Source organism: Sarcophilus harrisii, chromosome 3, assembly GCF_902635505.1.
Source record: "Sarcophilus harrisii chromosome 3, mSarHar1.11, whole genome shotgun sequence".
Taxonomy (NCBI): Eukaryota; Metazoa; Chordata; class Mammalia; order Dasyuromorphia; family Dasyuridae; genus Sarcophilus; species Sarcophilus harrisii.
The window spans coordinates 355,640,707-355,654,625 of NC_045428.1; the positions used below are offsets into that span (position 1 = coordinate 355,640,707).

The following is a 13,919-nucleotide window of genomic DNA, read 5'->3' on the forward strand; positions in this document are numbered from 1 at the left end:
GTTCCACGAGCAGCAGGCCAGGGGAAAGACGCGAGGCCCCCTCCCCCAACGGGGACCAGATGGAGACGGTGGGGGCGACCAAGGGTAACGAGGGAATGGCGCAGAGAATAAATACTCGGGAGGGCTGTAGCTTAGGGTAAAAGGCACACGTCCGCATCAGGTTTCCCCGGCCTGTCCTTCGCAGGCAGCTCTCCCTCACGCTACATTCCCTCGGCCAGGATGAACTTGGGCTCCATCCCCTACCCGCTCTGCCCGCCTCAGGACATTTACCTGAGGCCATCATCTCCTTCTCAAAGCATAGTTCTTTCGCCGCAGCTTAGCCGCGACGATGGCAGCCTGCACAACCGTCAGGGGGAGAAGGCCTCTGCGATGCAAGTGGGGGGCTGGCTGGTCCCGCCGAGGTCCGTCCGGCCTAGCGAGCCACCCTGTTTCCCCTCCTCCTCGTTTTTCCTTCCTCCTCTGGTCTCCAGTCATCAGAAGGGCGGTGGAATCGGGCATGCCTCGCTCCTCTCCCTCCTTCGGCCTAGACTCACGGCGTTCGCCGGTTGGGTCAATACTTACCGGAGAGCAAAGACGGCGTGTCCACAGAGAGCAGCGGCGTCCGCTTCTCCGCAGCCAGACGACTTAGCCTCTGCTTTAGCCAAGACCAGCCCGCGACTAATCCCGGCATGCTCCGCTCCGCGCGAGAACCTCCCAGTTCACTGCCCGCCCCTTTCTCTCATCACACGTGATTCCCTCTACTCCTTGCCCGCCCACTTCCGCTCATCAGCCTTCCTGGAGGTGGGAGGGGTAAACTGAGGAATTCAACTTCCTCCTCCTCCTTCTTCACCTCTTCCTCCTTCTGCTCCTCCTCCTCCTCTTCCTCCTCGTCTCTTCCCCCTCCCGTCCCCCGCCCCTTTCCCCCGTTATCCCTCACCCCCGTCCTTCTTTCCAACACCTTCCGGGTCATAGGCGCCGAGGTGCCCTCTGGGTAACCATCTCATTTCCTCCCCTCCCCCTCCTTCTGCCCTCGACCAACCAGCCTCCCGTCAGGGAGGGACATGCGCAGTGAGAACCTCCCATCTCTTCTAACAGAACCCCCCTCCCCCCCAAACCAGAGAGACCCCAGCAGCAGCAGCAGCTGATGATGAAGAGAGAGGCAGAGGCTAAGGGGGGGCACCTTTTATTTCTATTTTTAAAGGGACAGAACACTCATTTTACCCCACTTCAACCTTGAATTGCGAAGGGGGGAGGCGATTGAGTTCCTTCCCCCACCCTCCACCCCTGAGCTCAGAGAGGGGAATTGAGCCTGAGAGAAGGAGTTTCTTCTTCTTCTTCTAACCCCCCCTTACCACTCCTGCCCCCCTCCTTCTCTCTCCTCAACCCCCTCCACCCCCTCTCTCTTTGGCCGTGAGAGGAGGAGAGAAAGAGACCAAAAGCCTCTTAGCAACACAGCCCCTTCTCTGCTGCTGCTGCTGCTGCTGCTAAAGCTGCTGCTAAAGCTGCTGCTGCTGCTGCTGCTAAAGCTGCTGCTGCTGCTAAAGCTGCTGCTGCTATTGCTGCTCCTGCTGCTGCTGTTGCTTGGCCCTGGCTGGAGACATCTCACTACACCCAGGAGCAGCCACTTCCCCCAGCTCTCCTCCTCTCCTGCTTCTCCTCCTCCTCCTTCTCCTCCTCCTCCTTCTCCTCTCCTCCTCCTCCTCCTCCTCCTCCTCTCCTCCTCTTCCACTCCCCCCCTTTATTACCCTTTGTGTCATCCTCCACAGCTCCAGGGAAGGGACTCAAAAGTGGGGGGCAGGAAAGGTAAGTGTGTCTGTGGGGGTTTCATTGCCTCCCTCTGGCTCTGACTTTCACTTCGGGGCAACAGTAGCACCAAACCACATACGCAGTGGAGATCGGGGGGTGAAGTGGGGGGCGTAGGTGGTGGTGCTGGGAGATGGGGGGGGGGACTGAAGAAGGGGATGGACTAGAAAGTGTGTGAGGGAGGTGGGATGCCCATCTCCCTCTTGTTTAGTCAGGAAAAGGACACTTTTATTTTTATTTGTTGTTTGTAAAAGTGATTTCTCCCCTTCATCTGGCAGATTATTGTATCTCTTTGCTACAGTGGGGTAATACAGAAAAGAAACCCCTTCCTGCAATGGGTCTTTGAGGGAGGGAGGGAATGAGAGAGAGAGAGAGAGACTGACTTTTTAGATCTGTCACTTTAAAAAGAATTGCAGAAAAAGAATTGCAGAACCTTTTTTTTTTTTTTTTCTTTTTTGCCCAGAAAACACACTGGGTTTGATTCTGAGTGGGTAAATGTCATAGTATGGATTGTATTAGAACTACTTTGCCCATTTATAGACGTGAGTGTTTTTCCCTTCTTGGCCCTGTATCTAATTTGGATATTGACTACAGTTTTGGAATAGACTTGGTATTTTTGGGTTTGTGGTTGAAATTTCAGTTTTTATTTCTTTTTGTTTCTCAGAGATATAAATTTCCCTTGTAAAGCATTGAAGATATTTGCTAATAGAAGTGGTAGGGAATGGTTTATCTTTTATCCTTCACTTTTTAGCTAATTGGGTCCATATATCACTATATAAAGTTTAATGCTCAAAAGGCCAAGTTTAAATAATACCTATGTTTTCCTCTTTCCACGTTGATTTCTGATGGAATTTGTTTTCAGAAAGGCTTGAATTATAACTACTATGTAATTAAGTTGTGTATTCTACTCCTTTTAAGTTAGCAGAAACAAGTCACCCCCACTTGAAAACTTTTGTTATTTTGATTTCAAGTAAAGCCAAGCTTTTCCATCAGTAGTTTGTTGGATTGAGTATCACTTTCAGTTTTAACTGAATTATTTATTTACTCTTGTAAATTGCGATGAATTTTTCATCTCTTGGGGTTGTGAACCTATTTGCTTATTACATATAAAAGAAAGATTTTTCAAAGATGCTTTTGAGAGTCAAGGAAATCACAAAGTGTAAGAGTCATGGTGTCAGACAAAAAATAGCAAATGTATATATGGGCTTAAAGCTTATTCAGCCATTATTTTTTATTTAAAGAATACCATTTTATATATTTTTTAAAAATCTTTGTTTACTGATATTCCTTAAAATTGGGTGAGTGCTTTCCTTTCAGATGCTAGAAAGTATATTTCTGAACGCTAGTATGTAGGCCTTTTGGTAAGGCTTGAGTTAGGAAATGGGATTCAGTTTCTCATACATACATGTTCTTTATCCTTTATTTGAAGAGGGATATACATGTACATATACACACACAAATCCTTTCTTTGTAAATGCATTGGTATCTCTGATCCCATAATTTATGTCAGCAAAAAATATTCTTTTGTAAAGCAGCAATTTTGTGATCAGACTAGCAATATGAAAACAGCAATTTGATCAGCTTGGAAAGGATAGGAGAAAAATAAATCTAGAATGATATGTAACATAAATATTATGAATAAATGATTAGAGAAATAAATACAGCTAGCAAGTTTTAATTTTAATCTTGTGTTTTTAAGATTATTAAATCAAAGGAAATTATATGTGACATACATAGGTGTAGAAACTTGCTCTGTAAAATTGTAATTAACAACTTGGGCAAAAGTAGTCATTTACATGCAAGAAAAAATAAGCTGTTGAAATAAACATATGATTCTATTTCCTCTTCTCTTGTTACAAATTAGTATCGTCCTCTTTTCTTTATTTGAGGTGATATTATATATTTCATTTGTAAGCAGAAACTTGTGCCATGTTCAAGTTTATTCCTCTAACATCTATATCACTTCAGGTCCAGCTATGATTTTCTGTCCTCTAGTAAGAACCAGAGCAACCTGTAACTTATGAGACATGGGGTGGCACTTTAGTGAAGAAATCAATTTAAAGTGAAGAAAATTGTGTAGATAACAGGAGTGGTTCACAATAGTTGCCCAGTGGGCATCGAAGTAAAACTTCTTAAATTTGTATCTTGAGTACAATACCTTTTATTTTCCCTGTTCAATTGGGTCTCTGAAAACCTCCCCCAGTATTTTGTGTAGATTTCTGAGTAACCCTTTGTGAGCTGTTTATTCCAAACTTTCCAAATTGAAGCAGATTGATATTTGACAATATTATTGGTGGTGGTTTTTATCATATTTAAGGGAAAAGTATTTGTACTTTTAGTATCATCGAAATATAATGTCACACATTGATATAGTGCTTTAAGATTTACCAAAAACTTTACACACAGCATTGTGAGAGAATACTAATATTAATTAACCCCATTTTACAGATGAGGAAACTGAGATGCAAAGAAACTAATGCACATAACTAAAGTCATGTAACTATTAGGACTCAAATCCAAGATTTCTGACTCAAAAACCATTTCTCTCTCTCTCTCTCTCTCTCTCTCTCTCCTTCTCCCTCTCCCTCTCCCTCTCCCGTTTCCTCTCCCTCTCACTCTCCCTGTCCTCTTTCTCTTCTCTCTCTCCTCTCTCTTTTTCAGATTTTGGTTATAATTTAGCCTCTATACTTTTCTTCATGCAGCTCCAATTTTACAAATGTATCCACTGAGGCCTAGAATGATTGAGTAAACTGGTCCAAGGTCATAATGCATTCAATGGCTAAATCAGGACTAAAATTTACTTTCAATAAATGACCTTAACACAAGATCATACTGCCTTATTTAAGTTTCTCTAACTTTTCCAGTTTTTATCAAATACTGCATTTGGAGGGTTGATCTTTACAAAAAAATCAAGAAATTAGATGTGAAACTGGAATTTCTATGAGGTTAAAGCAAAAATAAAACTTATTGTGTCATGACAATAAACAATGCATTTTTATTTTAATTTAAGTAATTTGGCATAGACTTTCTACTTAATAAATTGAATAATCAAAAGGTTTATCGCTTTTGTTTGAGAATCAGTTCATTTTCCTTCCAAATTTTCTCTTTACCCCTCTATTTTAATCAAGCAGTGTTTTCCTTCCACCATTGTATTAAAAAGATCTATAACTGACTTTTTGCAATAATTTATAAAACTCAAAAATTAAAATACTATGTCTTTAGGTGTTCTTCTACCTTTCCCTTCTCCCTAGATTTTTATTCAAATAATAATTTCATTTTCTGATATTTGTCTTTCCCTCGGCCTCCCCATTTCAAATCTTTTCTTAACAGTTGGAATATAAATTACACAGTAGTTACTGTTACTTGTTATAGGAAAGACTACTGTCCATCTTAATAATATCATTAAAGAAATTTAAATAAATTATAAGATATTAATAGATAATGATTGTTGATCCAACTTGAAAAAAATGTCCTAGAAAATTTTGATTTGGAACTAATTCAGTTGACTTTAATTTTATAATGTGATGAATACAATGATAATTCATGGGAGTAATAAGACCTCTTGCCCCACTTATGCAAAATAGCAGTTTTTTTAGAGGTCCTTTAGAGGGTCCTTCTCCCTAGAGGATTTTGTTGTTGTTGTTGTTTGTTTTTGTAGATAGAGTGGACATTTCTTATAGTATGAACTTCACATTTTGCACTGGATATGCAGACCCACTTCTAATCATCAGTTGGACATACCTGAAGTGTGTCAGAAAACCCCAGTAGATTGCATAGCATGTTTACCTGAAGAAATTTTTTTTATGTATTCTGAGTCTGTTGACTATGATGCTTTCATGTTTCTATATAATGTGTCTTTTATATAAATTAGATAGATGCTATTAAGTGGGAAAAGCATGTGTTTAGAAAAGTATTACTCTATCTTATTAAAATACTATGATTTTTAAATGAATGTTCCACTTAATAACAGTAGTTTGGGTATTTCTATTGCTCCCTTTGGACAATGAAAATAGTCTCTATGGTTTTCATTTCTAGTTCTCCAGAACTAATCACAATGATGTTAATAATTTTAGACTATACTATACAAATACTATATCAGAATAGTTTAAAATGATCCTTTTTTTTTTTTAATTGAAAAAGTAAACTAGAAAACTTTTCTCAGGAGTGAAATTGCTGATATCAACTCATATTTAGCAGTTTGTTTCACATAATGATTTAACGTTTTATTTTCATGAAATTCTTATATATTTTGCTTTTGGGTTTTTTCCTGTACTGATTTTATTTATATAATACCTGGCAGTATACCATTTCTTAAGTATGATTTAATTAAGTAGTGCTGTGCCCTATTTTGGAATTTTTATTAAAGCATATTGAATGTCTGCTAGAATTGGAAGCTAAGCTTTTCGATTCTAACTAAGGTCTTTAAAATGGTTATATGATGGTGTTTATATAACCTTAAGAAAATTACTTGATAATAAGTCCATAGTTGGATGCCCAAGGAACAGAGAATGTCATACCATTTTCATATCATGGTTAATACTTCTGGTGGAATTGCCCATTAGATAACAAAAAAATTAAACTCATGTTATTCCCTTTTATGGTATTTCTTTTTGAAGTGTTTGCTCCTGGGGTCCATAAACTTGCTTTTAAACTATTTTGATAACTATATTTTAATATAATTGGTTTCATTTGTTATCTTATGTATCTTATCTTTCACATATTCTAAACCATTACTCTTTGAAAGGGTCAGTAGGCTTCATCAGACCTTTGAAGATTTCCATATTAAAAAGGTCAAGACTCCCTGTTTGAGAACAATATCTGAGGCATAAGTTGTGTACTTTTATGGAGACAAGTAAATATCTGCTGTATTCTTCTGTTTTCAAGTGACTTCATATTGCACAATTCTAAGACTATTAAAACTTTCATCTTTACCCTTAGAAAAATACTTTTTATTTGCTCATTTAATTTACTAATAAAATATAATTAGTAGTGATTAATAAATACCTTTAATAAAAAATATATCTTTATAATAGTGAAAAATGATATTTTTTCTGTGAAGTATATAAGACCAGAATACAATTAATCTGCTTTTATTTTCTTTTTTATGGAAGTGAAGATATCCTTACTATGCCTTAAGAGAAATTACCAGGCCTTCAACAACACTAATACATTTGAATTTTTCATAATTTCACATATCAAATGGTTTAGAAATTCTGTAGTTTGATCCAGTATTTCCTATTTTAAAACAAAGCATTTGAGATTTTGATTGTAGCAAATTAATCTTTACCGTCCTCTTAAAAAATAAGGTAAAAATGGCCAAGAAGTGCCTAATAGGTGTGCATGTGTTTTAATACCTAAAGGCCTTTTTGTTTTGAATGTTCTATTGTATCTATAAGATTAACTTTAAGGTTTCTTTCTATTTCTTCTGATGTTTCCATTCCTTCTTCTTTGCAGGAAAATAATTATTATCTTGGAATGACTATAGTATTTGGAAAGCAATCTTTGACTTATTCACTAAGTGTTCATATTAACCCAGCTAACTAGACGACACAATTAAAACTGGACTTTTCCACCTCTGTGGTGGGGGCAGGAGAGAGAGATAAATCACAAGACAAACAATGGACTTTCAAACAAACTTGGGCCAAATCTCCTATAACTTTACTATTATGCTATTAAAACTAATTGATAGTGGTGACCCAATGGTTTTGCAGCCTTTTAAATTATAAAACATAAATCTCTCTCTAAAACCCTTAAAATGTTTATTAAGATAGTTTGTGTAGAATGTAAGTTGTTTGAGGGAAGGGAATGTTTTGTTTTTATTTTCATTTCTCCTGAACCCAGCCCAGTGTCTTGCTTATAAGAGACACTGATTAAATAACTGTTGTATTGATTTGTATTTTATTTTGTCAAGTACAGTTTGTAGTGAATTCTGTGAGGAGATTCTCAGTTATAAAATTCTACAAATACTGTTAAATATAAGATTACACTAAAAAAATTCCAAATCCAACATTTTTAATTTTTATTGTTATAGTTTATATTTATATTACCTTTATTTCCAAATATGTCCTTTTCCCCTCTATAGGGAGAAGACAAAAAAATAAAAATAAAAAAGAGAGGAAAATATACAGTTCAGTAAAAAATAAACAAATATCCCTAAAGTAATAATATAATAGAAAAGAATCTATTTTCCCACTTGTCCTTAAGGGCCAAGTTTGGTTTTATTGTTGTTGTTGTTATTTTGTCATCTATATAGGTATAGTCATACTGAAAATAACAGGTTGAATTATTAAAAAAAAAAAAAAAAATAAGGCCAAAACAAAAAAGCTTTAAAAATTAATCCTGAATCATTCTAGAAATTAATTGTTGAAATACCCCGATTTCATGAATTTGTAGTTATTTGCAGTGGTGGTAAATTCTGTGGTCTTTTGCATATACAAGCCCTTTTGGTAAGTGGAGTCTAATTAAAGGAGTGTAAGAATCAGAAAAACAAATATTAAAGAATTTTGTGAATAACATTCTTTCACAAAAGAGTAAGGATATTGATGTACCAGATCAAAAGGTGAATGTAACAGAGGGAAAACTTTATCTTCTTACTATTATTTATTATTTATTTATTACTTGTGCTTTGTAGTTATTTTTTAAATTATTCTCTTCCCTTGAACAGACTAGTTGATAGATATGTATACCTGTCCTTACCTCTGCTTTTCTCTAAAGTTCATTAATGATTTTCTACCAGTATCAGGAATTAATAGATGATCCTATGTTGCAAACATTTCTTAATGTAACATTTTATTTTGACAATAATAACAGGGCTGCCATTTCAATTAGAAACCTATACCACTGCATTTATTCTTTTGGTTCCAAGGTTGTTGGTTTTACTTAAATATCTAATGAAGATTAGTAAATCATATCTACCTTGATGAGTCTGCTAATCTGATAAGTTTAACCGGTTAGATGCATAATATTAATAAACATGATAAGTAGAGTTGAATAAGTATTTTATATTATGGCGGGAAGGAAAAATAATTTAAAAATTTCTGTCCTTTTTGTGACAAACTGATTATGAGGGTGTTATGTAAGAATAAAAATTTTTTATTATTTGTAAAATTTAAAGATTATCACAAATAATATTAAATGGCATTGAAATCTATACAGAATCAAACACATACTGCAATCATTCCAGGATTTGTTATTTTAAAATTATTTTCAGAATACTTTTCCCTTTGTTAAGATTTGTTAAATAGGAATTTTTGCTTAAGGGTTTGGTAGCCATTTTTGAGACTGTAATCTAGTTAAAAGGTTTGTTTATGCTTCCCATCCTTGTTCTGCTGATGGTATTAGAATACAGGCTAGAGCCAGACATGTAACTGTTTATAATGTTCAAACTTCCAATTAAAGCTGTAGCATTCAGTTTATGATATATCAGGATGTTCATAAAGCTACAGCTAATTGTCAAAAATAACAGGGCTGTTTTATGCATAGATGTAGAATTTTTCCAACTTTGCCACTGCCTTACAAATGTTTTTTCTATATTGTTTTTACCTTTTATATTTCAGCTCAAACTCATTTTGGAAAATTCTAAATCAGAGGCTTGTGTTTTAACAAAATATAGGCAGATTTGACCCATAATTAATAGTGTTTTTAAAAATAATAATAATTTATTAGTCAGAAAGTAACATGACCACTTTAGTTACTGAAATTGAAATTACAGTTTAATAGATTTGACATTGATAAGCTTATATTATATTGTTGATTATTGATTTTGATTTGCAGTTTGAAAAATACACTGCAATATCACAAATTTAGACTACATCAACAATTGTTACTTTTAAGAACTTTAGTCTATTTGAGAATGTTGTGTGTATGGAAAGAAAAACAAGTTTTTCTAGCCCTGTGTAATAATAGGTTTGAATTTATGTTTGCTGTGCATTTGGGGTTTGATGCTACTGATGTGATTTCTATGTTTTTTAGTTGGTAAATTGACTCAAAAGATTTTTAAAGTCAGTGTCTGATACTTTTCTGTTGCTTGTTTGTTGATTATAATATCATTAACCTAGAGCTATAAGGAACTTTAGTGGCCATATAATCTAACATCCATTTTACAGATGAGGAGACTGAGGCCCAGGAGCATTAATTTGCCCAGAGTTATACAAGAAGGGAAGATAAAAAATAGGATTTTAATAGAAATTTTCTAAGTCAAGAAACAGTGCTATGTCCAAGGCTAGTTCTGTCTTTCATAAAATTTTATGTTATGAGTCAATAAATGAATTTAATGGGCAAGTTTTTTTTTCTCCCATTAACAATTGATGAATTTGCTATTAATTATGTTTGACTTTTTAATATTAATAATAATATTAAAAAACATAATTTTAATGAAATAACATTTCATTCATTATATAATTTATTTTGATTGACTTTTTCAAAAGTGATTTATTTTGCATATAGAAGATATATGTGCACATGCATACACACATATATACACGTGTCTATTGAGTGGCTGGGTGGCACAATAGATGAAGCTCTGGGCCTAGAGTCAGGAAGATCTGAATTCAGATTTTCCAAACTTTTTAGCTGTTGACCCTGAGTAAATCATTTAATACTGTTTGCCTCATCTATTAAATTTGCAGCAGGAGGAAATGGCAAACTATTCCAATATCTCTGCCAAGAAAACCTCAAAAGGGGTCATGAATCAGACATGACTGAAAACAACTAAACAACATAAAATATAAGGCATGTTGATTTTCATTAAATTTTATATCCACAAACAAATACAAAAAGTATTCTGGGAAATAGGAGAAACTTCATTGAAATATAGGTGAACTTTTTTGTTGTTTACTTGCTTTTTTTTCTTAATTTTTTTCCCTTTTTGATCTGACTTCTTGTGCAGCATGATAAATGTGAAACTATGTATAGAAGAATTGCATATGTTTAACTTATATTGGATTACTTGCTTCTAAGAGAGGGGTAAGGGAGGAGTGGGAGAAAGAAGAAAGAAAAATTTGAAACACAAGGTTTTGCAAGAGCAAATGTTGAAAACTATCCTTGAAAACTATGCTGTACTTTGAAAATAAAAAACTATTATTTAAAAAAAAAAGGGGGGGGGATATAGGTGAAGAGTTGGCAAAAGGTTATTTTTAAAAGGTATATATTCAGATTACAAGACTCTAAATACTGAAATAACTCTCCATTTTCTCTGGGCCATGAGAAGACTTTTTGAAAAATAAAGAATCATATTGGAGAATGAAGATTAGAAATGAACCATGAAAAACATAAAAAGTGAGTATTGTTCCAAATTGCAGCCCTGCCTGACTTCATAATACATAGAAAACATAGCCTAACATATACCTTGAAAATGGGCATAGTAATATCCATGGTATATATTTCACAGGGTTGTTATAAAGATTAAATGATATCCCACACTTCTCTGGGATGTTATACAGACCTTAAAAGCCTTAGATACATGTCAAATGTGATTATCATCACTTTAAACAAGCTATAGTGTTGGCCAAAAAGTCAGCATGACTTTGTCAAGAATCAAGAGGGTCAGTCTTAAACAAAGTAAAAGCCTAGATTTGCGAGGGATTATTATGCTACTAACTGATATTTGTCTAATGACTTAAAGGTTTACAAAATGCCTTTATTATATCTCATTTTATCCTCATGAAATCTATTAGGTAGAAGATACTCTGCATGTTATTACCATATTGTGAATGCAGAAAGAAGCTTAGAGGGGTTTGGTCATTGTCACAGAGCTATAATAAGTATCAGGTGGAATTGGAGCCTAAGTGTGTCTTGACCTTGCTTTTTATATTTGATCACATTATCCTTGATGTTATGTTTATAATCAATGCTTTTACAATACATCACTCAATTTGTTCTCATCAGTGTTGATAATCCTTTTAGTGATGTAGATTGCAGCTTGTCCACACCTTGTCAGTCTGTCTGATTCTTGTCTGTGACTTCATAGAAAGAAACAGGGGTTCAATTTTGATAGGGGGAAAAGTGGTGGAGAGAGGATATTACATAGCTATTAGATGAACATGTGTGCTCTCCACCAACTAACCATCTTTTACACTCACTCTGTTCCTGGACCACTTTATTGTCTAGTTATACATTTCTCTTTGTTGGATCCTCCTACAACCTGTCATGGGCCTCTGCACTGTCTTTTGGGTAGCCCACGATTTTAATTCTTTAGAGAATGGTCGTCGATGAGTTGAAGCTGTTCAATATAGTATCACCAGTAGAATATTGATGGTCTGACTTTTTTTTTTAAGGAATATGTTAACATATTGCTTGAGGAAAATACTTAATAAAAGGATAGAAAGAACACCTAGACTAGATTCGAATACACTGTGCTGAAGGTAATATGAGTTAAGCAAGTTGAGGATTTATCAGTTCTCAAAATATCTAAAATAGCAGGACAACATAGTTTAAAACAATTATGGGATTCGTTACCCCACAAAAGATAATGAAATTGGTTAACTTGTTGCCAGACCTGCTTTTGCCATCTCTGTAAAATCTTGAAAATAATTACCTGCACAGTGTATATATATATAATATACAAGGGCATCTTTGATAAAATATGAAAATGGAACAGGCAGTGTTTTGTAAATGATTTTATACAGCAAATCACATCTAATCACATAATTGACTGAAAGGGCTAGAAAATATTAACTATAAAAAAATTTTTGACTTGGCCAAGTCAAATAGTGTCTTCATGTTTACTTCTTATCATGTATCTCCTATTCATATATTAAAATCACATAAGAGTGCCCAAAAGACACAATAATAAAAATAGCTTTATTTGATTACCTTTGATTATTGGCATAAAATAGGTAGGCATGTGTTTGCTATTGTAATCCAAGGTATGTAGTGTATAATCACTATAAATAGTTAAGTCCTCTAGATGTTTCTGTTTGCTATGTGTATTGTTTACTGTGCTTTCCATCAGTACAGGAACAACTAGAGCATCTTTGGTTTATTTGCAATGACAGTCATTTCAGTTGTGTGCAGCAAATTTTAAAAAGATTTGGATTTGAATTTAATATTACCTTTCTTTGAGGAAAGAGAACATAAACATGGAAAATGCACAGTGTTTTTAAAGCAACATATAAACATGTATTTAATGTAAAAAAAAAAAAAATAGAATTTAAATATCCTGAGCAAGAGAATAGTAAAAAATTATATGGAGTTAACTCTAGAAAACTAAAAGGACATTGGAGTTTATCAAAATTTAGACAATAGAAATGAAAGAATTGGGCATAAAAAATAATCCAAATAAAAGAAATTTTATGTATCAATGGGATAGTACTTAAGAAAAAATTTGAAATAAAGTAAATTTTCATTTGGGAAGTAAGGAAATAGAGGGGGAAAGTATTTACTGATATTATCTTACACTTTTTAGCACTTAACACTTTTCTAAGATTTTCCATAGACTAGTCATTTTTCAGAACAATCAATTTAAGGGGAGAAAACCATCTTCAAAAATATAATACAGTAAATAGTTATATATAATTTTAATTTGAAATGCAATTAAACAAAAGGAGTTAGTTGTTTTTTAAAATAATATATATTTTCTTGAATTGTTTAAATATGTAAATAATAGCTAGCATTTACATAATGTAAAATAAGTGGATAATAATAGCTAGTACTGATATAATATCGTGGAGATAGATACTATTATTGGCCCCATCTTATAGCTAAGGAAACAGAGGCTAAAAGGAAAAGTTCCCTAAGGTCACACAGCAAATGAGTGAATGAAATCAGATTAGAATTGATCTCTTTCCAACTCCAGTTTTAGTAGTCTAGGCACTTTTATCATCTAGCTGTCTAAAAGTGGGGTAATAGACATTAACATAATAGTATGTCCCGTTCTGGGTATTACAACTAAAGATGAGTCACAAATATTATTAAAAGAGACGAAAATAAAGTTTGAGAGCAAAATTTAAATTGATGGTTTATTCAGCTTTAGTGAAGTTTGAGGAAATGTTAAATACATTTTTACCTACAGGAAGACCCTTTCTTAAAGAGAATAGCCAGCTGCTTTCAGTTTTCACCAAAATAGTCTGTATGAAAATATATGTAAGTAACAACATGAAAAGCTTAAATTTGATCCAATTAACAGTATAATTTTATTA

General features: G+C 34.4%; 1 protein-coding gene and 1 long non-coding RNA gene across 9 annotated transcripts in view; one reads left to right on the top strand and one right to left on the bottom strand.

Annotated features, from left to right (window-relative positions):
* Positions 1–837, bottom strand: part of ORC4 (origin recognition complex subunit 4) — a 62,566-nt gene extending 61,729 nt beyond the window's left edge. For 3 of the 6 annotated variants that reach the window (XM_031960038.1, XM_012544704.3, XM_012544705.3), the window contains exon 1: positions 271–837. The gene's annotated coding sequence lies outside the window, so the exon portion shown is untranslated. The remainder of the gene's footprint in view (positions 1–270) is intronic. The other 3 variants (XM_012544702.3, XM_012544706.3, XM_012544707.3) reach the window with 2 other exon arrangements.
* An 81-nt stretch (positions 838–918) lies between these two features.
* LOC111719746 overlaps positions 919–13,919 on the top strand; it is a 221,677-nt gene continuing 208,676 nt past the window's right edge. Inside the window, exons 1-2 of one of the 3 annotated variants that reach the window (XR_004233042.1) lie at positions 919–1,782; positions 10,991–11,058. This is a non-coding gene — a long non-coding RNA (uncharacterized LOC111719746). Of the gene's footprint in view, positions 1,783–10,508; positions 11,059–13,919 lie in introns of those variants that run through there. The other 2 variants (XR_004233043.1, XR_004233041.1) reach the window with 2 other exon arrangements.